We start from the raw sequence: 27,310 nt of genomic DNA, 5'->3' as shown, positions 1-27,310 counted from the left end.
GACTTTTTTTGTGTGTTGGATATTATTCCACATTCTTTGAAAACCCCAAATGGCCCCTGTTTGCATCCACACCCTCTCAGACATCATCCAGACTCCCTGAAACCCTGCACGCTGGCCATTGTGTCATGTAAAAGCTCTCCGGTGCCGAGAGAAGGGTCCCAAAAAGGCCATTTACAGCTGCTCCGACATGTAGCGTATTGAGCAGGCCAAGCAGACAGGTCGTAAAGGGACTGATAAAAAAGCCCCCCGGTGGCTGTGGGTGTAAGATACAGATTGAAAATCGGACAGACAGGTGCTCTGACTCACTGAGAGACTAATGGAAAAGGGGTTATGGCCATTACTGCCTGAAAGATGGAGAGTCTTTAGCCTTTAACCCAGACAAACAAAAGACATCATGTAATTTAGTGCAGTTTAGTACGGACAGTCGGCACAGGGCAATTGAAAGTGTTTTTTTTACTTGTCTCAGGTCGTTAAAGGAACTAATTGTGACATGTTCTATTTGTAACAATATTGATGATTTGACTTTTTGGGCTTGTGACCATTTAAAACAAAGCAATTATTTTTTAGAAAGAGCTAAATTCAGCCAGTAATTCACTAGAAAATGGAAACGTTTGTTTACTATCCTGGTTTCACTCTCAAAACATGTATTCTGCATCAGCATGGCCTTTTTCTCAACTGAAATTTGGGCAAAAACAAACTTTTGTAGAGAGTTTTGACAACATTTAAAATATGATTTCCCAGAGTTTCATGTGGAAGGACAGAAATTGTGAGGAAAAGTTTGACTCTCTTTAATTGTAACATGCAAATGATTAGATAATGACTCACACGGAGGCTGGACAAAATAGTCTCACTTCGAGGGCCATTCAGTAGCTGTTCCACAGCTTTCAAATGTATCACATGATCTTCCTCGGCGGAGGAAACTCCATCTGCTGAGGAAGATCACGTGGTATGATCAAAAGCTCCAGCTCAGCTACTGAATGGACCTTGTGGTTTCATCAGCTGCTGTTTTCTGAGGTCAAGAATGAACTTTCAGTCTCAACTATATGATTCCTTTTTGGACACAGTTGGGAGTGTCAAAAGGAATTTAATTACTTACGGTACATAAGTTTTTACAATATTCATAAATATTATAGACATTACATACATTTTGGTAATAATCTGGAATATTTGATTTAGGAATATCAGGAAACTGCACTGTTTGTTTTGAACATACTGTAAATATATGCACTCTGGTGTTCTATTAATGGTATATGTATACACTATATTTTTGCTATTTAGCTGTCTTGTTCCTCTAATTTGACTTTTTCATCTTATGATCTTTTTTTTTTTTGTTCAATAAAAATAAATCACTAATGAATAATCATCAAAGCAAACAAACAAGATGACTGAATATGGTAGCGTATGAAGAGAATGAGAGTAAAGTAATAAGATACTCCTGAACATGCACACACATGTACACATGCACGTGTATATATACATGTCAAAATCATAAACACACACACACACACACTCACACACAGCCATTTGCGAGTGATGAGAGACGGCCGGTTGGAAATTTCAAGGCCTGCACTCTCTGTCTTGCCGCGCTCAGAGCTGTCAGTAAGGTTAATTTTGTGATGTTTGTGATTAGTGAGCACCCGTGTAAAGTTACTGCACACCTCAGACCGGCTCAAGACTTTATAATAATGTGTGTTATCTCAGGTCCGGTCTCAGTCTCGTTGTGTATATTCAGACAACTTCTCTTCTATATAAGCGCCTGTCATGCTAGCACCGCACTCGAAGCTGCAAATTCAATTTCCTGAGCTCAGGTTTGTTCATGTCCATCAGGTAATATTTCTCTGTCTATCTACTGTCTTTTTTTGGCCACCCTATGAAATTTCACCACACATACATGTAGTTTCATTACATACATATGCACATACTTACATTACTTCACATAGCTTTTAAAATGCTTGACAGAGCTGCCAATGAAATGTATCAGCACAAGCATTTAGCATGCCTAAGCTGTAAACCATATCCATCAGTAGACTGTCTTGTGCCAAGATGTGTTCAGGGAACCAAAACACTGCTGAGTTCACAGCGATACACACTCCATGCAGAGAGAAAATGTATAAATTCACACATACAGCTTGGTTTTTGCTGTGTTAGACTGTGTATTGTCAACATATATAGCACTGAAATCCATTATCAATCATTAACATTCTGCCTTCTATGATTAAGACAACACTACTTAGTTTTCTATATCCTTGATTGCTGTTTCGTCTGCTTGCAGGGTCAGAAGGGAAAAGGAAATTAGTAGAGGCAGTGAAATACTGTTATTGGCGTATTGTGTTGATTCATTGAGTGGGGAAATAAAAATCATTGCTCTACTGAGGTTAAGATCAGCTATAATTCATGCACAATGTAATCTGCAGCATTTTACTAGATCCCTGTTATTCAGGTTATTCAGGGTTTGTTTGTTTGGATATAACTTTGTTTTTTTCCCCCCTGCTTCCTGCAGCCACTTAGTCTTGTACTAAAGAATTTTTTTTTTTTTTTTATTCTATGATTTCAGCATTTCTTCACTTTAAGAGCTCTCTTAAGTATGGTGGCCCCTAAGGAGAAAGCACACACAAGAGTGAAAGCATAAGCCAAGAAATGCTACAAATACCAAAACACGTACATAAAAAAAAAAGGAAAACACATGCAACAAAGCTAATCTCTACGCTGGAGAAACAAAATTCTACATCATATCCACAATTTGACCCCAAATGATAATGTTACTTCACAGGGTTTATGGGTCACTGGTTGCTGTAATAGTTATATGGCAGGAGCAGTGTAGACTACTGTATAAAATGTATAGAATGACAACATATATAACTGGGATTGACAACTATGTGCCACTGAATGCCAAGAGCGAAGGTATCCCTAACACTTTTATATAGCTACAGAGCTTTGCAAATCCTTACACACATTATTTGCTGTCATACTTTGCTTTATAACTGAGATGCACATTTGCTGTTGCAAGCAAATCAAGTCAGCCTCTGATTGTTAATTTACTGTTCAGTTAACTTTCACGCTCCATTTTCTAAAGCTGCAATCAGACGTTGCTGAGTTACTTCCCATATTCCACTTTAGGCTAAAAAACTTTTCAAGAGGTATCTCACATCATTTTCCTTTTACTAAATCATTTTTCCACTCTTCTACTCAAATAAGAGCTCCGTAACATTTCTCCTACTCGTCTACTGTTGCAATGACTGCACATTTCATCTACGTGTTGAAAAAAGGATGTTTAAAGGTAAGACAGGTTTGGAGAGAAAAGTTAGAAAAAAAAAAGAGCTTCTTGCTGAAAAATTTACCAGTTCCACCTCAAGGATCTGCTGGGAAAATCAAGTGTGGAACAAGCGATCAACCAACCGGAACCAGCTTCGTTTTCCTTCCTTCACAAACTCTCACCAATCCACTGGCTGACAAGAGCTACGGAAGGGGAGTTTCGAGTGTGTAAGAGCAATTGTAAAGCACTCAGCATAGATTGTCATGCCACACACGCGCGCACACACACACACACACACACACACACACACACACACACACACACACACACACACACACACACCTGGGTAAATAAAGGTGAAAAACAGAGATTTGGCCAGGAGATTTATGGCAGTGCGTCAAGGAGAGGGACCACTGACAGCTGGAGGACTCTGGCTGAGTCTTGACGCAATTCAGGTCACACACACAGCCACCAACACACACACACACACACACACAGAGGAACACATTCACACATATCCACATGTCAATCCTTATTTGGTCACCTTGGTCTGATATTTTTCATGTCCTGAAAAAGCCCCTGAGCAAAGTCTTTGAATAGAATTAATTTAAAAGCAGTTTATTTTAGCTTTGCATGCCATCTAAAGCCGAACAATACCCATAATTCTATTACGGCTCTGACGTCTGCTGAGAGAAAGGCACTGCTTGTGACTCAACTGTCTGCGGCCCCCCCCCCCCCCCCCCCCCCTCCTCCCCTCCCTCTCCTCCCTCTCCTCCCCTGCCTTGTCCCAGTCTGCATCAGAAAGCAACACAGTTTTATAAACCAGCGGAGGGGTCAGGTACCTATTTTGGTGCAACCCCACCCCAATCCAAGGTGACAAAGATAACACTTTATAGGATTTTTCAGGAGCAGTACATGGTGTGACATGTCAGATTTTATCCAGAGTTTCTTAAATGAGCATGAGCGCAAACATAAAACACAAAAGCGATGCATAACTTAACAGTTTTGGTGCCGTTTTTGTTTTCATTTTGTCACCGAGCTCTGGCAGAAAATGTCTAAATTCCACCCCCACCCCCCCACCCCCCTCGCTCCTTCTCTCCTCAGGGACAGTCACAGACTCCCAAGGGCTCAGTCTTCCGTCAAGGGCCATATGGTACCGTCAGAGCTCTGTGTGTGCTTGCGTCCGAGCGTGTGTGTGCTGTAGAGGGAGGGCAGCCGTGGCTCAAGGTGTCAGAAGGGAGGGTGGTTTAAATTTAACTGCAACAGGGCTGATATCTGCATGGCAGGTCCTGACTCCCCCTCTGCTCTCTCTTTCTCACACACACACACACACACACACACAGTCTGTCTTCACAGTCCCCAGCCTCAGACATCATCACACACACACACACACACACACACAGACACACAGCAGCTCCCTCAGTCTGTCAGGAGACGTGCCTCTTCCTCCTCTTCTCTTCCCACCTATCAGACCACCTGGATTGTACAAGAGGCCAGCTGAGGACGCGACGGAGGAGAGAAAAAGGACGCTCACCGTCGGGAAGGAGAGCAGAGCAAACATTCACACTGAGGATAACGCTTCATCTCAGCCGGCAGGCTGAAGGCACAGCCAGTGGCACTGCAGAGGCACAACAGCACAGTGGGCTAACGCTTTGCTACAAGAGGTAAGACTGGAGCTTGGCTTGGAGTGGCTGTGTGTGTGTGTGTGTGTGCGTGCGTGTGTGTGCGTGTGTGTGGATGCTCTGACAAACCTAATATTCATCTCTTTTATTCTGGAGGCAAACATGAAAAATGCAAAAGCTTGTGTTTATGTGTGTTTGTGAGGGGGTCTCACCTATACAAATAATACTGAAATCTTCAGCAAATACATATTGATATGTGTGATATATCTGGATTTTTATAATATATGATATGACTGTTTAATTTATCATAAATGTTATACAAATACTGTACATGCTCTTCATCATTTCATTTTAAAAAAAGTTTTCTGGATTTTATTGTATTTCTATGTGTCTCTGCAAAGATACAGACCATATTGCAGTGTGTTGTGAACAACAGCTTAAAGTGCAGATGCACTGAAATGTCTAATTTGAGTGGATTTGCAGAACAGTTAAAGAGTGGGATGTAATCTGGGTTGTGGCGGCTTTGCTGCAAGGTTGCTGCTAATTAGCCAGATAGAGAGATTAGAGGCCAGAGGAGAGAGACTACGGGGAGGCTCTGAGTGTCACAGGGAATGTCTGATAATCTTGATTTAATCTATTTGGATCAAATTTGCTCTAATTGGATTGATTTTTTTTGGCCAAGCAGTCAAAAGACATACACTGTTTTTGATTTTGATCATAATTATGTTTATTTGTCTTTCATTTGCATGCATCTCTCTACAATGACTGACTGTATTTTTTGCTGAAAATGATGCAGCTGAGCTCAAAGTCAGTAAACCAGAATAAATCACCAACGCTTTTCAATTGAATTTGCTGATGCGAGCAGAACATGATATTGCCCTGGCAGCGCTAACACACCCCGTGGTCAATTTGCCCACCATATCAAAGCTGTGGTGATAATTCATCCACTTTTGTGCAGTGATACTGTCGAGCGGACGCTGGTGTTACTTGATGGGTCGTATTGGTTGCAGCCAGGGAATTTCCAAAGGGCAGCGTGTCCATGAGAACCTGCAGCAGTGTCATACTGTATCTTAGTGCGAGGAGGACTGGTGAGGGAGGGAGAGGGAGAGGGGGGTCAAGTTACCAGGCCTGCACTCGTGTCTCAGTTTGGAAACATACTAAGGGGAGTGAGGGAGAGAGAGAGAGACAGTCAAATGTCAATCCAATAAAGCATTTTCACTTGAGCTGAAATGAATTGTGAAACCCAGACACAGACTCTATTTTCCACTTTGGCTCAAAAAAAAAAATACCAAAGTCATTATCACGTTGGGACGTCCTGTGCTGGCATCCATAGTTTGATGATGTGTTGGTATGTGATGGTCAGCAAAGTCAAAGAGAGATGTGACCAAAAAAAGGATCCCTCTCAGAGATCAACACCATGCGTTATGGTTTGCGGTTACTCACAAGTTATGAATAAAGAAAGCTTATGGTTGCATTTATCGTATGAAGGGTCTGTTTTTTAGTTTTGATCTTGTCGTGACAGGGAGCGACCAAATTAAATGTGGTCAACGGCAGCGTCAGTACAAAGCTACAATGTAGCATGATGTCAATATACAAAGCATTTTCCTTCAAAGTTACATCTTCTGCCATTTTATAAATCTTTGTAAATTGGATTTTGGACTGTTTGTTGGACAAAATATGCAATTTAAAGATGTCACTTTAAGGCTTTGGGAAATGGCAATTTTTTTCTATATTTTCTGACATTTTATGGGCTAAAATAATCACAAAAATAATCAACAGGTGTTGAAACATTCCCTCATAGACTCCCACAATCCTCCCTCCTGTGAGTAAATATTTGGGCTGACACAAGGACACCCCAGCCCGATCCAGATGCATCTTTAAAAGGATTGGGATTTGGCTTGTGACTAGGGCCCTGTTCACACTTGGCATTAAAATGCGTCTTGGGTGATTTGATCACAAGTGGACAGCTCTAAGTTCAGGTGTGACTGCGCCCAAGACGAATCGAGGACGCATTGAGATCCGATTGCTCAGATCGCATTCAGAAGTGGTCTGGGCCACATTCTTTTAGCAGTGTGTACTCAAATGAGTCCTGGGCCACACTGAAGGACCGCCTACTCAAGTACGTACTCATTTACACGCCATCGGTGTCACATTAAAGTGCGAAACAACAAGAAGAAGCCACAACAACAGGCAAAATGGATTCTCATGGAGTACAGACAAAACACACAGTCTGATTTCCATCTGGGCCGAAGAGTTTTGATTTTATCTGCACAACAAGGTCTGCAAACTTCTTCTTCTTCTTCTTTGAATTTCCAACAAGGCATTTAGTCTTTGTAAACAGAAATGATTTACATGTTTATTTGTGGGGAAGTGAGATCTGATCACAAGTGGTCACGCATGTGGAGACGCGTTCTAACGCCAGGTGTGAAGTGACGTACTTAGAGCTGTCTACCTGTGATTGGATCACCCAAGATGCATGTTGATGCCAGGTGTGAACAGGACCTAGAAGTGACAGGCTAATCTGTTTAAGTACATACGGTAGTGGGGCGGAGAGCCATTAGCCTTCTGGTGCTGGTAATCCACCGTCAAAGAAGGAGAGGAAGAGGGCAACCCGACAGACTGATCAGCAAGTTTAGGGTGTTTGGTGTTTGTAGGGTCATGTGAGTTGAAGTGGAGTTGTGTTGTGTGTGAATTCATCTATACGCCAACTGGCAAGCTTCATCATCTTCGTCAGTGGGTTGTTGTGGAGTTTTTTTTATTAGCCAGTTGATCAGAAAACAGAAAGGAGGGTAAAAGGTTAGTTCAATATATTGGTCAGCTCAAATCTCATACAGCCTTTAATATCAGATGGAAATTTGTACTTGATTTAAATAAAATAAATTCATGCAGCAGTGGTTCCCAACCTGTCAGGGCAGGTCACAAGATAAATCTGATGGGTTGTGGGATGATAAACGGGAGTAACATGCAATATTTCTACTACACAAACCTTGGTTTTTACCTCTTTAGGCCTCTAAATATCATGAAACAATTGGCAAACAGTATGCAACCTCTCATGAGGCATCACAGAGTTAGAAGCCTAACCACCGTATCATAGCAAAAGTTGACGTCTTCATAATATTTTTCCGCAGCAGAGCACCTTGCTGCAAACTGTTTCCCTCTCAGAGTGATTGACAGTTTGAGGGTAGTGGGGCAGAGATCATTAAACCAGACACGCATTAAGGCAAACCTCCTGGCACCTTGAGCTTCACCAGCTGTAGGGTGGATTAGACGGCGTGGCTCGAAGGCTTTATTGAAGGTGTTTCATTCATCAGTGAGGAGAGCTTGTTTGGTTGTGTGAACAATGCATGGAAGAGAGTGAGTGTGAACTAATCAAAGTAAATCTCTTCTTGATTAGCCCTTAAAAAGTACTTGTAGTCTGGATTTACAATCCAAGAGGATGAAAATGTCTTTAACTTTGTTTTAAGTTGTGCGTGTGTGTGTGAGAGAGAGAGAGAGAGTAGATCACTGGAAAAATGTGTCTCTTTCTTGTAAAGACCAAGTGTAACAGGGCTAAATGTTAAGAGGAAAACTGCAGAATGATTCCTGATGCTTCACTTTGGCAGTGGATGGTAAAGAGTGTGGATTAACAGGCTTTCTCACAGTATAATGTTCTCGTATTTCCATCATATCTTGACAGAGCATCCAGAAAAATGCTCCACCGACCGAACTGATAACAGTCACAAGATATGAGAAGACAGTTGATGAGAGGTTCATGGGTCGTAACTGTCATTCTGTCTCGTTGACATGCGGTGGATATCAATGGCTTTGGTCTCATTTCTAGCTAATGTTACCTTGTAATAAATTTCTAAAATAGAAGAGGTGGAGTCAGGAATTTCGGTCCTACTTTATCAAGGCAAAACTTCCAAATAATCTCCAAAAACTCTCAATAGGAATAACATTTTGGTGCTGGTTTAGTAGTTTTAGTTGTAAATGTACAGTACTAGTACAGAGGAACAACTACAGTACCATCAATGTGGTGCTAAAGAATGAGGAGATTGTGGACAGAGCAAGGATTGTTCCCCCTGTTTCCAGTCTTTATGCTAAGCTAAGCTTACCATCTCCTAGCTGTATCTTCATATTTACCATACAGACATGAGAGAGGTATTGATCTTCTCATCTTACTCTTGGCAAGAAAGAGAATTAACGTATTTCCCAGACTATTCCTTTAAAAAAATCAAGCATAGCATACAAAATTGCAGCTTTGGGAGATTGCTGGAGAGGGGTCGACCAGTACAAGAAGGCCTTCACTGTGTGGATTGAGGGACACATGGCGTACAGCGACTTGTTTCAGTCCTGCGGATCCTGTTTCCCCCCACAGAATACCAGCCACTCACAGCTCTGGGAAAAGAGCACTATATATACACACCGAGAGAGAAACGCCAGTGTTGTCCAACATTAGTCTCTCTCAATCTTGCAGCTTGACCTGCAGTCAAAATAAGTCAACTGAGATCAGACTGTACAGCAGTACAATCTTTCATCCAGCTGATTGAAAGATCAGCTGGATGGTGCTTTCGGAGAACCCGTTCCCATTAGAGCAAGTGAAGACATACAAGCGTAAGAGGCTCAGGGACAAGACTATAAAAAGGAAAAACTCTGTATTAGGAAGACGGGTTAGGAGCATTATGTTGTTATGGACAGCGGAAGTGTATTCTGAAATGCAGAAAGTGATACATTTTCCTGAGTATTTGTAAGAAATGCTTAATTCTTAAAAGCAACTGTCAAACCAACCATCAAACTGTTTGGTTAAAATGTGTACAATTTGATAAAAACCCACTGTGGACAGCCACTCTATTATCTTTATGTTGCATTTTATTGCTGACACCTCACTTTAGCACTTTAGGCTTCTCCCCAGGTGCATCACGGAAGAAACAGCTTGACTCCAGGTGCATAAATAATTCACATATGTATCTTTCGTCCGGTGGTGAACCGAATGGTTACCGCGTGCCGCAGCAGACACAGTCGCTGCTCGTCTCCACGGAAGTGTAAAAGTGAATAAAGCTCGTGCTGCATCAGTACACCATGAAGCATTGGTGATGGAAGGCTGCCTGTGCTGCATTAAACACTCTCAGCAGGGGATCATAGCTGGAGGCTCCAATTGTATGCGTAAAAATGCAACAATGGTTGAAATCCAAAGTGAGAATAGCTGTAAAAACCACATAACTCTATGTTTTTCTTTGAACTCACTTGGAAGTTTACATTTTTTCCGCTACATACTCTGTAAAACCCAATAACTTGCTCAGTCAGACAGCTCGAATCAATTTTTTTGTCATATTTTTGTAAATTTAGAGGATCTGTTCTTCTTCTCAGATTAAATCCACACTCACTAGTGTCTGTGTTTACTCTTCTCACTCCCCACGCAACACGTCGCACACTGCGACAAGAAAAACAAGACAGGGAGAGAGGCGGCGAGAGAGAATCTCAAAAAGCAGAACAATTAAAAAGGGTTCGTGCTTCCTCTCATGAGACTGCTCTGCATCACTTCAACAGAGGAGATGGTAGAATAAGCAACAGTGAAAATTCCCTTTTTTCTTCTGAACCTAAAGAGATGATGTGCCTGTGACAAGTCTCTGACAACTAATGTTACAACAACAGTAAATGATGATGCTTTAGAAACAGACATATCTGATTTAGTTACTTGTACAGTGCAAACAGACAGCCTTAAAGCTTCTAATAACCAATATTTCTGTATTAACAACAGATCAAATGAATAGTTGTACATGAAAGGGGTCACATAAAGATCAGACCATAGACTCTACATAAAGATGGACGCAGTGACATGTGACATCACCCATTGGAGACTGTTTGAAGCCCAGTGTTGGCGCCACCTTTTCCGTTTCAAGCTACTATGAGTCTTCAAATCTCCAAAATGACCAGTAATAAACCTATTAGCGATTGAGACCATAATGACTCTGAAAAAAATGATTTACTCATCTGTATGTGGCATTTATAGTCTCTAAAAGTTCTGAATTCACTGTAAACCATCTTGAAAAGTTCATGACAGTAAGATCTGTCAGATCTGTCAGAATGAAAGCAGCCACAAACTCTTCTCATCATACCATCAAAAGATGCTTCTTCCATACTTCTTTCATTCGCTCTGTTACAAGTTTGACTGTCTGTCATTAAAAGTCAAGCAAAACAAAAAAGCCAAGGCCCCAGGACAACAAGACACAGATAGTTGGAAAATGTTTATATAGCACATGTGGCATCAGCCTTGTTTTGCAGTAAAAGTAGACATAAAACTCGGTGCTTGATGCAGAAGATTAGAAAATCTTATTGACTGTGATACACGGCGAAACTCTCACCTTTGTGCTTTAAATATAAAGAAGCAGCTCGTAACCCGACAGCATTTGTCACCAGAATAGATTTTTAACCCTGGCTGTCTTTTCATTTCCTGATGCTATTACTGTAAGTTATCTATGTTGCACAGACTTGCCGGTGCGTCACCACCTTTATTTTATTTAGTACCAATGTTCTATGTTAAATATACAGCGAGGGCCCGATGAACTCGGATTCCTCTGCGAGCTGATGGGGGGCCGATGCTTTCCATGACGTAGCAGAAACCGTCACAGCGGTACAAAGCGTCATATGTATAAGAAAGCCTACAGCTGCTGTCACCTGGTTGGCATGTCGGACAGATTAACATGTCACACTGTAGAGTTTTCCTCTCATTTTAACTTGATAAAATAACTTACTCTGTAGAACTATACATTTCTTAGATTTTGAGATGTTATTGGCATTTATTAGAAATTGCAGATGTGAGTTCTTTCACATCCTTTTTGCAAAATCCATGGTGGAAAGTGAAATCACCAAACATCCCATAAGAATATCCCAATTTGGGTGTACTGGTGAGGAGTTAGAGGTTATGTTGTACTTTTGCAGATCTGGAAATAACTAAACCTTCATTAACCATCTGATAAACAAGTCAAATATTGCAGTTTTAATTGGAGAACCATATTCGTCTGGTGGCCTAGGCTTAATTATAAAGTTCGCTTGTTAAATTATTGCCTTCCAAGCACACTAGATTATGTTAATAACTACTCATCTAACACTACGTGTCAGATAAATTTGCACCCAAGCAAAGAGTATCTTATTCTCCATGGGTATAGCTTGCTAGTTAGCCACATTATGTAAATGAAATCTTTACAGAGCTCAGTGTCAACCTTTGCCAACCTCAACGTGAACCATCTCACAGCTCGCTGCTATTTCTGCATTGTATTCCCACCAGGGACTCGGCTTTGGTTGTGAAATTCTTGGCATATGTAACATGATTAGATAAAGCGACACAGGTGGCAGCCTGACGCTAAAAATGCACCGGAGGGAAAAAATAAAACGCACCAAGGAGCCCCCGCTGCGAACACTCCTCTTTAAGTTTAAGCCTCCATTGTTGCCCCTCTCTGTTTGCTGTTGCTATAGAAATGGACCCAGCAGAGATGAGAGAGGCTTAGCGTGGCTCTGTGACTCTTGCATTCGCTAAATGACAGGGTCAATTATGGAGCTATTTTCTGATGACCCACTAACATTTTCCCTGCACCCTCTTATTTAAGAGAACTGAGGCATGCAGAGCAAACAGGAACAGATGAGGAAAGGGCAGTGGTGAGAAATGTCAGTGCTGCGCCCTGTGGCACTTAATTTATTCACTTTAGCCCGGACAACTCTGGACAGATTTGAGAAATGTCTTAAATGGGCGTGATTTGTATAGAGCGGGTTTGTGTTTGGCTGGAGTGCTGCAGCGTCAGTACGGGATGAGGCCCAGGGCTCGACAGCACATAGTCGGTGGGGTGATGGAGGGTATATTACACCTATCTGCCAAGATGACTCATAGGCAGTGCAGGGGGCCAAAGCCACAGTAGCGCTTTGGATAAACTGTGGCTTTGGGTGGCTCATCCTCAAAGTGCAGCGCATTTATTTCAAAACAACCTTGCACCCTACCTTTTATACTTGAATCAGGGGTTTGCACAGACCTGCACAGCGTGTTACATGATCCAGATACAAAAAAAACAACAAACTGTGCTGCCGTCTAGTGTAAATAAAAAATCAGAAATGCAATGATTGTGAAAGACTTAAAAGGGAAAGCGTTTGTTTTTTTTTGTTTTTTTTTACTCTGCACAGATGAGTCATAGTGGAATTTGCTACAACACAACAGAGAATGCAGCACCGCTTATAAAATTGAAGTACACAGATTTTTTTTTCAATAAGAAAAACATGACTCAGCTCACTGAGCAGCACAACAGCCACTGATTAAGAAAGCCACAGAGCCAGAAAACTGCATTGTTTTCTTCTGTTTTTCGCATTTTGAGGTTACCTTGGGATAAATTGTGTGGTAAAGTGCAGCTCTTACTTTATAGTCGTGTTGTAGCTGGCATCAATTTGGGTTTTACATCTCTCTGTTTGGGTTCTGATTTGGTTACATTGCAGTTTACAGTCATAAACATAAGTGATTTTGCAAAATAATAAGAGAAACATTGTGTGTTTGAGAGGCATTTGGTGAAATTACACATACTTTTAAATGTTTTATTCTCACACTATCAAGAGTTTCATTGCATTTATGACCCTGAGCAGATAAATTGAAATGAGGAAATTACCAAATAAAGATGGACAGTTTTTAAAGGCTCTGAACACCCACACAGGTGCTGTCAACATTTGCAGATAATAAGACCGTTACTCAGGCTGAAGTTGAGTGAAACTGTGCTGGGATCTAATTGTGAAAAATAAGTGAAAAGACCTGGGTGAGTGTATCATGGGCGCGTAGGAGTAAGTCAAACATGAAGGAATTTATTATCTTTCTGGGCTTCAGTCTGATGCCATATTTGGGCAGGATTAATATTACAAGGGGAGTTGGGTAATAAAATACTTCTCTTCCTCTGTTGTAATAAAAGTCGACAGCTTTTCACCACTGGCACATTACAAGAGCTGATTCTGTAATATACAGAAAACTACGTGACCCTCATCACCTTCAGGGTTTGTATAACTGTTAATTAGTATGATTTATTGTTAATTACCTAATTTTTGCAAACTACTTTAATGACTATGCTTTTACAATAAATAGACAGAATCAGCTGGAATATGACGTTGATGAGCTTTTGGAGTTTCATAAAGTTTATCTTTCCTTCATTGAACTGACTGGTGGTAAGGATGAGTCAGGTCAGCTGATTAGGTAATTGATACATACTGACAGTGGGTAATTGTTGTAATTATTATTGGAGGTTGTGCAGATGTGATTAAAATCGCTGAACAGTGCAGGTAATATTGAAATCATCCAAAACCCCCCTCAAGAAACTGATATGCTGCTAGATAATAACATCTTGATCCCCCATAATAGTAGACCAATGAGATGCTTCAGGACATTTTGGATGCACAAACTTCAATAATTGCTCATTATGAACAAATCACACCTACCTGTTTGTTTGTATATCGGATAGATAGAGTCCAGCCAAGTGATTTGCGTATTTGGATTATCCTTCAGACTAATGCACTCATCAGCGCACTGTCATAAAGTTAATGATCTAATCACAGCTTAGACATCTAATATGTAAATAGCCCAAGGTGTGAGTCATCAGACAGCTTATCGAATAGGTTGCTGGGCAACTGGTCAGGAAGATGGGAGGGCGCAAAGCAAGACCTAAATGTAATTATCTTTTTTTAAATATTTGTTTATTAACGTTTAAAGGTGCATGCTCTTATTTTATACTGTTATAATGCAGGATGTTAAACATGGTTAATGTTCCAAAACTTGAGGTGAATGTATGTAAAATGCTCCCTGCAAGTCAAAATCCAGGGCTTCAGTCTGCTCTGAACTAAATCTATTTCCTCCTCATGATGTCAGATTGTTCATGCATGCCAACAAAAAACTAATCCAGGTATATTGAAGAGAGAGCAGATGCATACAGTGACAGCCAGACTATGAGATACACACCAAAAATACTGCTCTGATCCACACATACTCACACACTCACACACAGCTCTCCATCAAACTCTGGAACTTTGTGATGCCACAGTCAGTAATACGGCTGTCATGTGGGTTTATTACTTTAGAGTGAAGTGTCAACTAGCTGCTAACCTTCCTGTAATCACTGACATCTGGATCGTACAGCTTAAAGCTACACAAGACAGTGGCAGCAACAACTCACATCTGTTTCAATTCTGAAACTTTGAAGGACATTGTATCACACTTCCTCATATTTAAACGTATAAGCGTCTGGAGGACGGAGGTGGCGAGGACACCGAGCCATCCTCGCTGACTCAGGCTTTCTCTGGGCAATGCGCTCACTCACGGCTATTAAAGTGGCAGCTTTGAATTTTTTGACTTGAGTTTCAATTCATTGCTTCCTGTGTGTTGACAGGATTTGCCAGCGACTGTACCCAACTTCAACATGCCGTTTGGAATATGGAGCAAATCTGCAGCATCTCAGTTACAGGCATACTTTGGGATTTAGGCTGATAGGTGCAATGTACCCTCGACACTTAAATGAAATGAAGTGCAGCAGACTACAGTGCAGCCCCCCTCGCCCCCCCCCAACAGCAGGACGTGGTCCAAAACCACGAGGCAATGTCACGCCTTCTCCCCGCTTCTACTGTGCACGAGGATAGGATGACCTCTAATTTTAGCGCTGCGTTGGTCGGCCACTTGAGAGTTTGGATTACAGGCAAAAAAGGGGGAAGAACTACAGTAACAGTCATTAGTTGGGGAGATTTTCAGGAATACCATAATATTCCTGCTTAATTTGCCACTTAATGTTTTCAGAGAGTTTTTTTTTTTTTACCCCAGACTCTGAAAGTGTCTGTTCAGCCACTCACTGCTTATCTAAAAAAGACAGATTTCCTCCATGAATTCATGTTATTGATGTTGTTTCAACTGCATGTTGCTGCTTTCTCTTATGCTACTTGAGTGTGCTATCTCTATAGGACTTGTATTATGAAAAGATGATTATTAGTAGATGTGAGCTGCTCTTTAATAATATTTTGTTATATACCTGAAGAGCGACATTAATATTGTAACAAAGAATTTAAAGCTGCCTTTCTAGAGTCTTTCAGCTGATTGCTTTGATTTTATGGCCCAAAACTTATCTGTTTTGGTTCACTCTCACTGTTCTCTCTCTTAACGTTGCTTCCAAAACACAGTAGGAAGCGGTAAACATACTGCTCGGCACCAGAACACACATACAAAGTTAGCGACTAGCTGGCGAACATAACTGAGCATTTAGCAGCTAAAGAGCCAGATATTCCCCTCAGGAGTCAGTGGATAACAAAGCAATATTAGATGCTAATGTTGCCTCAGTATCTGCTGGGTGTAAATAAGCAGGTTCGTCATCAGAAGTTGTTTCACTGCCCCCTAGGTGGCCAAAAAATCAGTTATTGCAGGTGTAATGTTTGTTCTAATCAATGTGGATACAATATAAAGGCAACTGTGACAGTAATCAGATTATATTCTTGAGTTTGTGACTTAAACACTTTAATGAACACATTCATCATTCATTCCTGGAAAGCAACCTTCTTAACACAGTTGATCTTTCAGTCACAGGCAGTACAGTATGTGTGTTTGTGTGTTTGTGTGTGTGTGTGTGTGTGTGTGTGTGTGTGTGTGTGTGTGTGTGTGTGCGCTCTGTGGGCAAATTGACAGCATGTGGACCAGCTGATGGATGCTGTGACCCTGTAATCCTCTACTGTCAATCCTGTCGCTACACAGATGGATGGACAGGCTGAGAATGCACCGGTGAATGAATGAGTGCACGCTCACTTTTTGTTGTTGTTGTTGTTGTTGTTGTTGTTGTTATTGTTGTTGTTGTCCCTCTATTTCTTAGTGTCTTAGTCATTTTTTTTCTTTCCCCTCTGTGTCCCGGTTCTTTCACCTGGATGTTATTGTTCTCTACATGTCGTTTCTGGACTTTGAATTTACTTTTGCAGTATAAAACTGAAAACTGATCATTAAGTCTGGAGATTGTTCTTGATCACCGCTTTGTTTTTTTTTTTTTTTATTTGACAATTATTTAGTGAAAGGCCACAAGTTTAAGCTGAATTGACATTCAAGACACAGACAGTTGACGTGACTTCCACCATCAGTTACTGCAGACAAAGTGACAGCCTGCTCACCAGCTGACGAGTGCTTTGACTCTTTAATCTGCAGTCAGTCCTAAAACACACAAAAGCTTGAGCCCACATTACTTCTAAGCAGTGGGGTCTATCTACCAAGAGACGTGAGGGATGTGCACATTTTAATCCTAACCAAGCACAACGTCAAGTGATTTCATTATACAGTTACAGACGCTGTTCTCTGGGAAAAGTTGCACTATTAGCTCATTGCTTTCTCTCATTTGTGACACTGAAAAGATCTTTTAAAAACATAACAGAACAATCTAGTGGCTAATCCGCTCAGACATTATCTTGTTTACTCCCTGTTTAAAGGTGTTTGACTATGTAAGCTCTCTGAGGGCCACTAATACAATGATCCATTTAACTTGCAGTAAATGAGACTATGACAGATTGGAAGTGAAAAACACACCTGTGTTTTAGAAAATACATTCCCATAAAATAACAAAGAAACAATTACAAAACCAAATGAACAAAACAGGAAACTAGTGTCACTCAGCATGTCTTTAATTATGTGACTTGCAAAACAGTTAATGGTCCTTCAGTAACTGCAATTGCAGCCGTTTTAACTAAAGAACAAAAGAATGAGGCTCTCGTCAAACCTTGCCCAAACAAGCACAGCAGCAGCCAGAAATAGCAGATGAATATAGCTTGTGGACATAAGGAGTGATGAGTGTTGTGATCTTGTTGATTAAGGACTAAAGTGAGTTGCACTGTTCAGTCTAAAAGCTCCACAAGGCCACTCCTTAAAATATAAAATTGCTGCCCTCTGCTGGTTGGCCAGAGCTCGAGTCCTCCAAAAAAAAGCCCTTGTTAATTCTGAGTAACACCTGTCAATACTAAAGCAAGGTTAAAATCATAAACTGAAATTAAGATGAATATTAGATGAACAAAAAAAAGGAAAAAAGGTTACTGCATGAGAATAAATATAATTTTAAATATCTGTCAAATGTTTTGAACCTTTTTGTTTCAGGGTTAATAAAAGAAATTCAAGCTTTATGCCACATTCATTTTTGCAGATAGAAAATATAACTATAGTGTAAAATATAAAAAGAAATATTACAAAATACCTGCTCTGAAACAAAGACAAATTGAAATGAAATATTCTATAATACTTACAAAACTTAATCAGAAAATTAGTCTCATAACCCACATTGTAAACAAACTAAATTTAAACTGAAATTGGGGGAAAAAATGAGAGATGTCTATGCCATATCTTTGCTCATATGATTATTGTTCATTCTCTTTATGATTTAAAACAGACTGAATGACTTTTTTTCAACAACCTACACTGTGCTGTAATTCTCCAATTATTCGGCCCCGAACTACTTAGTATCAACATCAGATTAATCTGCTCAATATTCCTGCAGAACAGCAGCTGGATGATCCAGGATGTGCTACTTAAAGGTGCAGTGTGTATAATTTAGTGGCATCTAGTTGAAATAGACTAGATGAAAATAAGAATCTTTGTGTTTTTGTTACCTTAGAATGAGATATTTATATCTATATAGAGAGCTCTATATAGAGGCTCTTCCTCGGAGCTCGCCATGTTGCACCGCCATGTTTCTACAGTAGCCCAGAATGGACAAAACAAACACTGGCTCTAGAGAGGGACTTTCATGTTTTCACGAGTTTCGCAGCCACCATAGGTTCTCTTACACGCTTAGAAGGGGAAGATGAAGCGAGGGGTATTCAATCGGTTGCAATCTGCAACCTCACCGCCAGATGCCACTAAATCCTGCACACTGCACCTTTAAGAAGCGTGTTATGAAAGTGTTATTTACAGTGTGGCCTATGAAGTCGTACTTCAGCCACTTGCAGGGAAAAACTCCATATAAGGAAGAGGCCATTCCATCTGGGATTTGATGACAACATTTGTTGAAAAAGTGCAGTTATATAAGTTAGAACATTATTTGGATTTGTACAATGTGACATTCTGATTTTTCTGTTTATGTCTGACGGTGCATGTGTTTATCTGTCTGTACGTGTTTGGGATGAAGCAGAGAGGATCACGGTGGTCAGGATGTTGGAACTTGTAGGTGATTCGTCTTCTTCCCTGGTGGCCTGTGTGGTGACAGGACATTTCAGCTATTCACACCTTCCTACCATCAGATCTGTCTGGAGCTGCTCTGTCATGCTGGGCACACAGGACACTTTAAAGTGGGTGGAGGGGATCCAGAAACAGAGGCTTAGATTTTAAAATTAGGATGGAGATCTGAGATGTTTTTAAAATGTTGCTAATGAAAGACACTTCTGAAAAATCTATCTATAAAGATAGATGGGATGAGAGGATCAGATTTGTTGGAATTTAAATGTGAAACATGAATTAAACCACTTTCTATCACGACTGAAAGCTAGTGCTATGCTCTAACAATTCAACTTCACAGGGGAACAAACTGAGCAGCTCTGGCAGTGTTAGCACAGAGGTGATGTGAACAGAAAGCACATTTTTTTCCCATGTGTTGCTTCATTTTATCTGTTTAGCTTTTCCTGTAAGCAGTGTAGGAGGAACAATTTATTTTCTGCAGTGGTATTCATGCCTTGTTCCTTATCTGCCAAGTCACACGTTAAAGTAAACAATTGAATATTTCCAGAGTAACATAACAGTATGATGTTACATCACCTAAAATATGTAGCATACAGATTGGTGATTATGTATACTGGATATTACTCCAGGGAATACTTAAATGGTAAATGTAAAAGAGGAATCAGGAGGCCCTTTTTATGGTAGAAGCTTCTCTATATCCAAGTATCCAAGTTCAATCAAAGCTACAGCATGTAAGTTCTTTCTTATATATATTTTTTTTATTTAAATGTACTTTTTATGAGGATGCAGGGCAGTTTGCTCCCAAGCCTCATGCTAGTGCTAACTTGACTTCCAGAACTTGCATATTGTAGCTTTACAATTACAATTTTGATGAAGTACACAAAGTACAGAAAACCTTTCAAATCTGCATTAATGGATTTTTGGACGGCGCTGTAGGTGCATCAGTGCCCATACTGACAGATTAAGGAACAGTTTCTACCCCAGAACAATCAATCTCCTGAACAAATCTGCCAAAACACGACAGATTTAAGACTATAAGGCTGCTACTGCTGCTAATGTCTTAAACAGAACTGTTTATTGACACATGCGCTACCACTTTAACGTCAAAACTCTACACACATACAAGGTTCACTCTCACATCCAGAGACACCTAACACTGTGACTCATGCACGCACATAATACACACAATGCCTTACTTCCTTTTAATTAATATTAACTCTTCCGTTAAGCTCTGTTTTTGTCAAGGAAAATATCAGGTGCCTGTTTCACCAGATTTGCAACATGCAAGTTGCAACTTGCAACATGAGATCATTTCTGTTTGCTGTCATTTTTGTAACCAATCAAAAGAAACACCATATTTGTGCTGGAAACGAAGCATGACATGCATGTGAGAGGACTGTGGGACACCAGTTTATCTGCAAATGGCGAGTGACAATCACTTGTGAAACCAGACGCTGGCACCATTTGCGATCTGTGTATAAACAGTGCTCACAAATCACCGTTGATACTAAATGCACCTCTGTGTTCACTGGCTAGTCGCTATATTTGTCTGTCCGCTGTTTGGTGCACGTCAGGTAGCGTACAGTTTATTATAGCTTTTCTCTCTAACTGTTGCTGCTGGAAACTAAGTGGATGTAAGAGTGAACCACAACAGTAAAGTTGTGGGCTGTAGAACCAAAACAATGAGCTGAAAGATGCTAAAACGCTCACTGAGGTTAGAAATGAGGGCAACTGCAGTTAGGTGAGAATTATCAGGCGGTTCTTCACTATGAGCAGCTACTTTTACTTTATACATACATAATTTTAATATCAAAATACAAACAAATGCAGCTTTAAAGTATCCCGTCCAGCCTCGCCATCTGAAATACACCATCCCGCCTGCCTGAACTGGGTGACCCTTCACTTTTGGTTTGTTCAGTGTGACACCCAGCGGGGTGATATTACTACCACCCGGCACCCCCTGGCCAACTCAAACCCCATCAGCCCTCGGGCTTCTCTTTCTCATAATCACCTGCTCCAAAACAGACAAGGTTACAGTCTGATGACACTGAGCACGGAGCACCCCCCAAGAGATGAAAGACGATACAGGATATTAAATATACTGGGCGTGTTTAGAACATGTATTGAGGCTGACATTGGGTACGCAGGGGGGCTAAACATAGAAGGTACAGTCGTGTTTTGTGAGGGTAAAGAGCAACACCAAGAGAATGAGGTCCACTTCATGTGCGTCATGTTCTGCTGCATTGATGTTTGAATCAAAACAGCATGACTGGGACCATTAAAAAGTAATTTGGTCTCAGTTCTGGTTGAAAGGTCGCTGAACTTCTGTTACTGGAGTCTGTTTTTGTTTTCACCAGCTTGACCTTGTTAAAAGCGAAGTCCTTGTATGACAAAAAAAAAAACAAAAAAAAAACAAATCCCCAATATATATAGTGTAGATTGACACAATTAAATATATTACACAGGCCTTTGTGCACACGCTCGCGCTGTTACATGCAACATTTGGAGCCAACCATGAGATCATGAGAAAGACATTCTCATGGCAACACTGTTGCTAAAAGCAGACAAACAACCAGACAGCATATGTGTGTGTGTAGCGTTTACACATTTAGTGCAGCAAGAAGGACTAAGTGCATGTAAGCTTGGCCAGATTTCATGCTTTAACATCAAACTTGGCCCTCCTCCCAGACTGAAAACGCCTTCACATGTAAACCTGGCAGAGGAAGCCTGAGTCTCCAACCATTCTCTGTCTTAACTTCTATTTTCCCAGAGGACAAATCACCTCCATTGTCCTTACATTCAACAAACTTTATGTGATTCTACCTGTATGGGCTAAGAGATTGTTAACAGATTCATTGGTTTGTTTTGGCTCAGAGCGTGTCTCACAGTGTGTTTGTAAAGGGGCTAATTTCTCTCAGGTCAAGTCCATTTTATTTATATTAAACAGAGACAAAAGACGAAACCTTTACAACAAAAAAAGGGGATAAAACTCAGGAGGAAGCAATAGAGGAGGGATGCCAAAAGGTGTCAAAGTATACAAAGTAGACAAAAGTAGCTGCAGCAGATTTACAACATGGAGAAGAAAGTGCATAACATATAATATTAACTGTAATAAGTGAAAGAGAATTTAGTTGGAGACCTTTAATGACATTTGAAGATTCAAACTTCAATGGCAACATGGCGCCCCCTGGTGTAAAAGAGATTATCCTCTTCTGCTCATTGCGTAGCATAAAAGGCAATGTAAAGGACTCATGGAAAGAGATTCAATAATAGATTTACATCATGATGTGCACAGCAAAGTCTCATTGGACAACCACTTGCATGAGGTGGTAAATTTAGTTTTGAGATTTAGGCTATTATCATTGCTTCATTTCCAGCTGGAAGACTGTCCCGTACGAGGTGATAAGTTTGTTCATATAATCAGATTTTGAAACGCACAGTGTTACTGAATGTGATCTCTGTTTCTGAGCCGTGCTCGCGAGTGAAATGTGCTGACACTGTTTCACTTTCTGGCCAGTCCAAAGATTTCCTGGGATTGCATCATCTTGAAGAGAAGATGTAGAAAATGTGCAGCAGTGTTCTTTTTCACCAGGGCAGGCGTTTTTAACAGCTATAAGCCCCTTGCACCAGCGAGTCACTGTCATATCCTAAAGCTTTAAATAACAACGTGCCTCCATCTGAGCCGAAACATCTCTATTAGTCTGCTTGATCGTCCGTCCTCGGCTGTTTTGGAGGAATTACGGCCCTGTGCGCCCTGAGCTGTGGGCGACTTCAGTGCTGAGGAATTCCCAAACCGCTTCTCTTGTTGATTTGCAGTCCAGCAGCATTAATGCTTGCAGGAAACATTCTGGACAGTTTTATGGCACCTCATGCAACCTTGAGGCCTGAACGCTGATCCCGATCGCTACCTGTTGCTGCGGCAACCGGTGCACTGTTTGTAAACATTTCACTCGCTTTTTTTTTTTTTTAGCTGGGTGATGGAAACCCCTCCGGCACAGTGTGCTGCTCTCTGACAGACACCCAGTCATTCTTTGGGTGCTGTTAGCACTGTTGATGCATTTAACACTGGTTAATAACACTTTAAGTGGAGCAATACAAGAAACACTAGAACTATATTTATATTTTACAATGGAAAAACTGTTCTCAAGAGACCCCACACCTTTTTTTCCAAAGTATTCGCTTAAAACTGTCCCAGCGCTCTCCTGAACCACAGATTTATTACCAATTAATGGTATTAATATTCACATCCAGCGTACTGCCTGTATATCATACACTGTCTGTATATCATTAAGACGTCTGGGCATAGTTATATATACAGAATATGTTTTATAATCAAAACAGAAGACTCCTGCACCATAAAAAATAGAACAGAAGTATTATAAGAACTATCTTTTATGTTCTTATCAAGCTTATTTCAAGATGTTTTCACTCTGCCCTGCCAAATAAATTTGAACCTCCCATTGAGTGAAATGGAAAAGTGGTGATTTTGGATCTCAGGGCTTTCTGACCTCCTCTGGCTTTGAATCTGTAAGTTTGTAGTCTAATCATCACTGACACTGAAGTTCTCCTGCCTTTATTCTCAGTGCATGCCCTCGCATACATGTGTACGCATAATTATGAACGCAAATAAGATGCCATGACATTATTGAGCAGGAATGTGTAACGAATAAGAGATGAATAATTGATTTCATGAATAACTAATGTAATATACAGGCATGTGTGGTGAGGGAACATTTTAGAGCAAAAAAAACTGGACAGATAGAAGACAAACAGCACACTGGCTGGATCTAAACTCCTCACTGCCAGTGGAACGTTAAGAGTGAAATATTTCCCCAAAACACCAACAACAGGTATTTGATTACACAGGCCAACATATGGATGCAACCTCACATACATCACACCTGACCTGTACTTTTTACAGTGTGAAAAATGAGCAACATCTGATCTGATTTTACATGGCTCAGACTTCACCACAGTCTCTGTAGCCTCTGATAGTTTCAATTCAAGTCAATTCAACCTTTTCCATACCTTCCTCTCAATGAAAACCAGTTCCCACTGCATGATACATTTTTCATGGGTCACAAACTGATTTTGTGGGCTATTGAGAGATAAAGACTGGCTTCATATTTACTGTGCAAACACGAGATGGGGTATCGATCTTCTCATCTAACTCTCAGCAAAGTGTATGACATATTCCTTCGTTTTAGGCACAACATGCCAAAAAACATGGGAAATCCTGAAACCAGAATTGCTTTCTTTGAGCCTCACGCTGGGAAAAACAACATTCAAACTGATATATTTCACTCACTTCAAGCTACTAAACTGTTTCTGCTGTAAACCCATTATGTCAAAAATGTGAACTTTTCAAGAACCAAGACAAAAAAAGCTTGTTTTTAGCAAAACTGAGGTTGATTCTATCTACAGGGATTATGCAAAGGTTGAAAAATGTTACAGAATCTAAAGCCACCTGAAAGCATTTAATACTGGTATGTGGATTCAAACACCAAAGTCCCAACTTAAACTTCGTGTAAGTGGTGATTTAGTGAACACTTTTGTGTACAGTAAGCTGCAGACTAGCAGCAGATCATCTGTCTCTCGCCAAAGGTTATACTGTTGCTTCTCCATCTTTCCCTCCCCTGTCTTCCCTTTCTCCGCTCTCTTTTGATCTGCATTCTCTTCCCCTCAATCATATTGACAGCACCATGATGTCAGGCTGCAGGAATTCACTCTGTAATTTGTGTGTGTGTGTGTGTGTGTGCCTGTGTGAGCGGTGGGTGTGTACACGCGTGCATATGTTATGTGCATGTGTGTGCGTTTTCTGCTCACATGCCAACTGTCCCACACATGTCACTGGGAGGGTGTGTGTGTGTGTGTTTTCATGAATTCTGTGTGTTCTTAGGAGAAAAAAGTGTGAAGAGGTGTTTTTTTTTTTTGGTTTTTTTGTAGCACACCTGCTTCCTCACCTTTCACCCTTTTGACTTTTAACGGCCCTCCCTCTCCTTCACTTCCAGCTCACATGAAAAGTGAAGTCATCGCTAAAAAAAAAAGAAAAGTTTTTAGCTTTCTGAGACAGTGAGTGCTCATTGTATAGCACACTGAGAGTGTACTTTAAAGTATATTAACAAAGTTTGGATAACATCTGAGAAAAGCCTTTTATGTGTGTGTGTGGCAGGGGTGTGGTGCAGATTGTCCCAACAGTCACAGAAAAGATCCAAAATCATAAAGCCCCAAAATAATAAGCTTAATGACTTTTTGAAGTGTTCAGATGTGTGATTAAATAGCTTGACCATTATAGCCGGACTATATGAGGGTTTATGACTTAGTGTATTGCTGGCTGGCTGGTTGCTTGGTGAGTTCATTGCGTAAAAACTCTTTGAATGAATGCGCCATTTGACCTGGTAGCTAGTTTTGAGAAACCTTGGTGGTCCTGGCTAGACAAGTCCAAACTGCCAACTGTTTCCAGTAACAGCTTTACTTTTGGCTCCGGACACTGTCCTCGCTGCTTAATGAGGGTGCAAGGTAATGGAAGGGCCTCAGGAAAGGACGAGGAAAAAAAAAAAAAAAAGGAAAGAGGACTTATGAATGAATAAGCAAACTGTCTTTATGAATATTCGTCCACTTTTAGCCATGCTAGCGACATAGCTCTAGGATGGCAATATTGGTCTGTCGATCAGTCCGCCACTTTGGTCTGAACTGAAATATCTCAACTATTAATGGATGGATTGCCATGAAATTTGATACAGATATCCATGCTGCCTAGAGGATGAATCCTAACTGCTTTGGTGATACCCTGACTTTACACTAGCAACATCAGCAGGTCAGTATTTTCACTTATCCAGTGAATTATCTCAACATCTTCTTGATGGATTGGCAAAAATGATTGTACAGACATTCATGAGTCCCAGACGATGAATCCTAATGACTTTGGTGATCTGTCTTGTAGCGCCACATGAGATTTTTGGGAGTTTAAAAATAAATTTAACAACTATAGAATGGATTGCCATGAAATTTGGTGCGCACATTCATTCAGGCCAAAAATGTTAACTCATCCAATAACGTCTATGATTAAATACCCTAAAAACTAACAGCATTCCCATCAGCCTCAACTGTATTTTGTGTTTAGTGCCAATTCACAAGTGTTAGCGTGTTAACAGGCTAAACTAAGATGGTGAACATGGTAAACCTGCTTAACATCAGCATTTTAGCATTATCATTGTGAGATGTTGTCAGCATTTATTTCAAAGCACCTGATGTACCTAAGTACCTGGCTTTACCCTTTAAAAAAAACAAATTCTGATTCGCCTCTGTGCAGGTGCTTGGGTGTCTATTCTCCACAGCTACACGTCATACATCCATTTATACATATACACATAGCTGAAATGAAAAGCCAAAAAAACCCCCCTAAAATCTACATACATAAAACAAAAAATACATTAATTAATTCTCCCTTTTGCATATAATCATGTTTGATGCTTGAATTATTCTTTTCAATGAGTTGCCTTTATTGCCAAAACGAAGCTAAGCTGCCAAGTCCCTTGCGTAAGATGTGAGCACCTGTTAATCATAACATCACCTTCTGGCACTAATCCCCGGCTCACAAAATGAAAAATGACTACAGTTTATACAAGCGGCTCTGACAAAAAACGCCTGACACTGGCTGGCTGGGATTAGTAAGAGGACAAAGCGCGGTTAAGTCATCTCTGGACAGTTACACACACGTCCCACACCCGTTCATTCATGCTGTTATTGTCAATGAGTAGTTCAACAGATGGAAATCGTGATGTATTCTTATTGCGCTTGAGTCACAGGTACAAACATGATAAGTGTAAGTTGATGCTTGTGTAATATTGTGACTTCATGAGAACTGTTGACGTGTTTGGATCGAGTTTTCCCGAATTGTTTTTCAAATTAACTCACATGTTCATTCATTTATTAGTCACAGGAGACACACTGATGTCTGATCCAGCAAACACAAAATAGAAGACAGATTCACCATCAGTGAGATAGATCTGATTTAATCTTCTAAAAATGTCTTATAAGACTGATAGGGTTATCCGAGGTCTCATGCAACAGATGGTGGCTAATTAACTTTTGGCAGTTTCGCCTTCACACCTTTACCGAGCTGACAACACTGACAGCACAACACGGTCATGGAGAAAATATGTGCGCACACAGCGTACACAAGCATTTTAAGAGCCAGTGTTTTTGTCTCCTCCTGCGAAGGAAGGCCCAAAGGAAATTTCCAAACAGCATCTTTTACGCTGT

General features: G+C 40.6%; 1 protein-coding gene across 1 annotated transcript in view; it reads left to right on the top strand.

Annotated features, from left to right (window-relative positions):
* The first annotated feature begins 4,568 nt into the window (after positions 1–4,568).
* Positions 4,569–27,310, top strand: part of filip1l (filamin A interacting protein 1-like) — a 72,980-nt gene continuing 50,238 nt past the window's right edge. The window contains exon 1 of the mRNA XM_044344612.1: positions 4,569–4,917. The gene's annotated coding sequence lies outside the window, so the exon portion shown is untranslated. The remainder of the gene's footprint in view (positions 4,918–27,310) is intronic.

The sequence above is a fragment of the Thunnus albacares genome, chromosome 24, assembly GCF_914725855.1.
Source record: "Thunnus albacares chromosome 24, fThuAlb1.1, whole genome shotgun sequence".
NCBI lineage: Eukaryota > Metazoa > Chordata > Actinopteri > Scombriformes > Scombridae > Thunnus > Thunnus albacares.
This window is presented reverse-complemented; position numbering and strand designations above follow the sequence as displayed.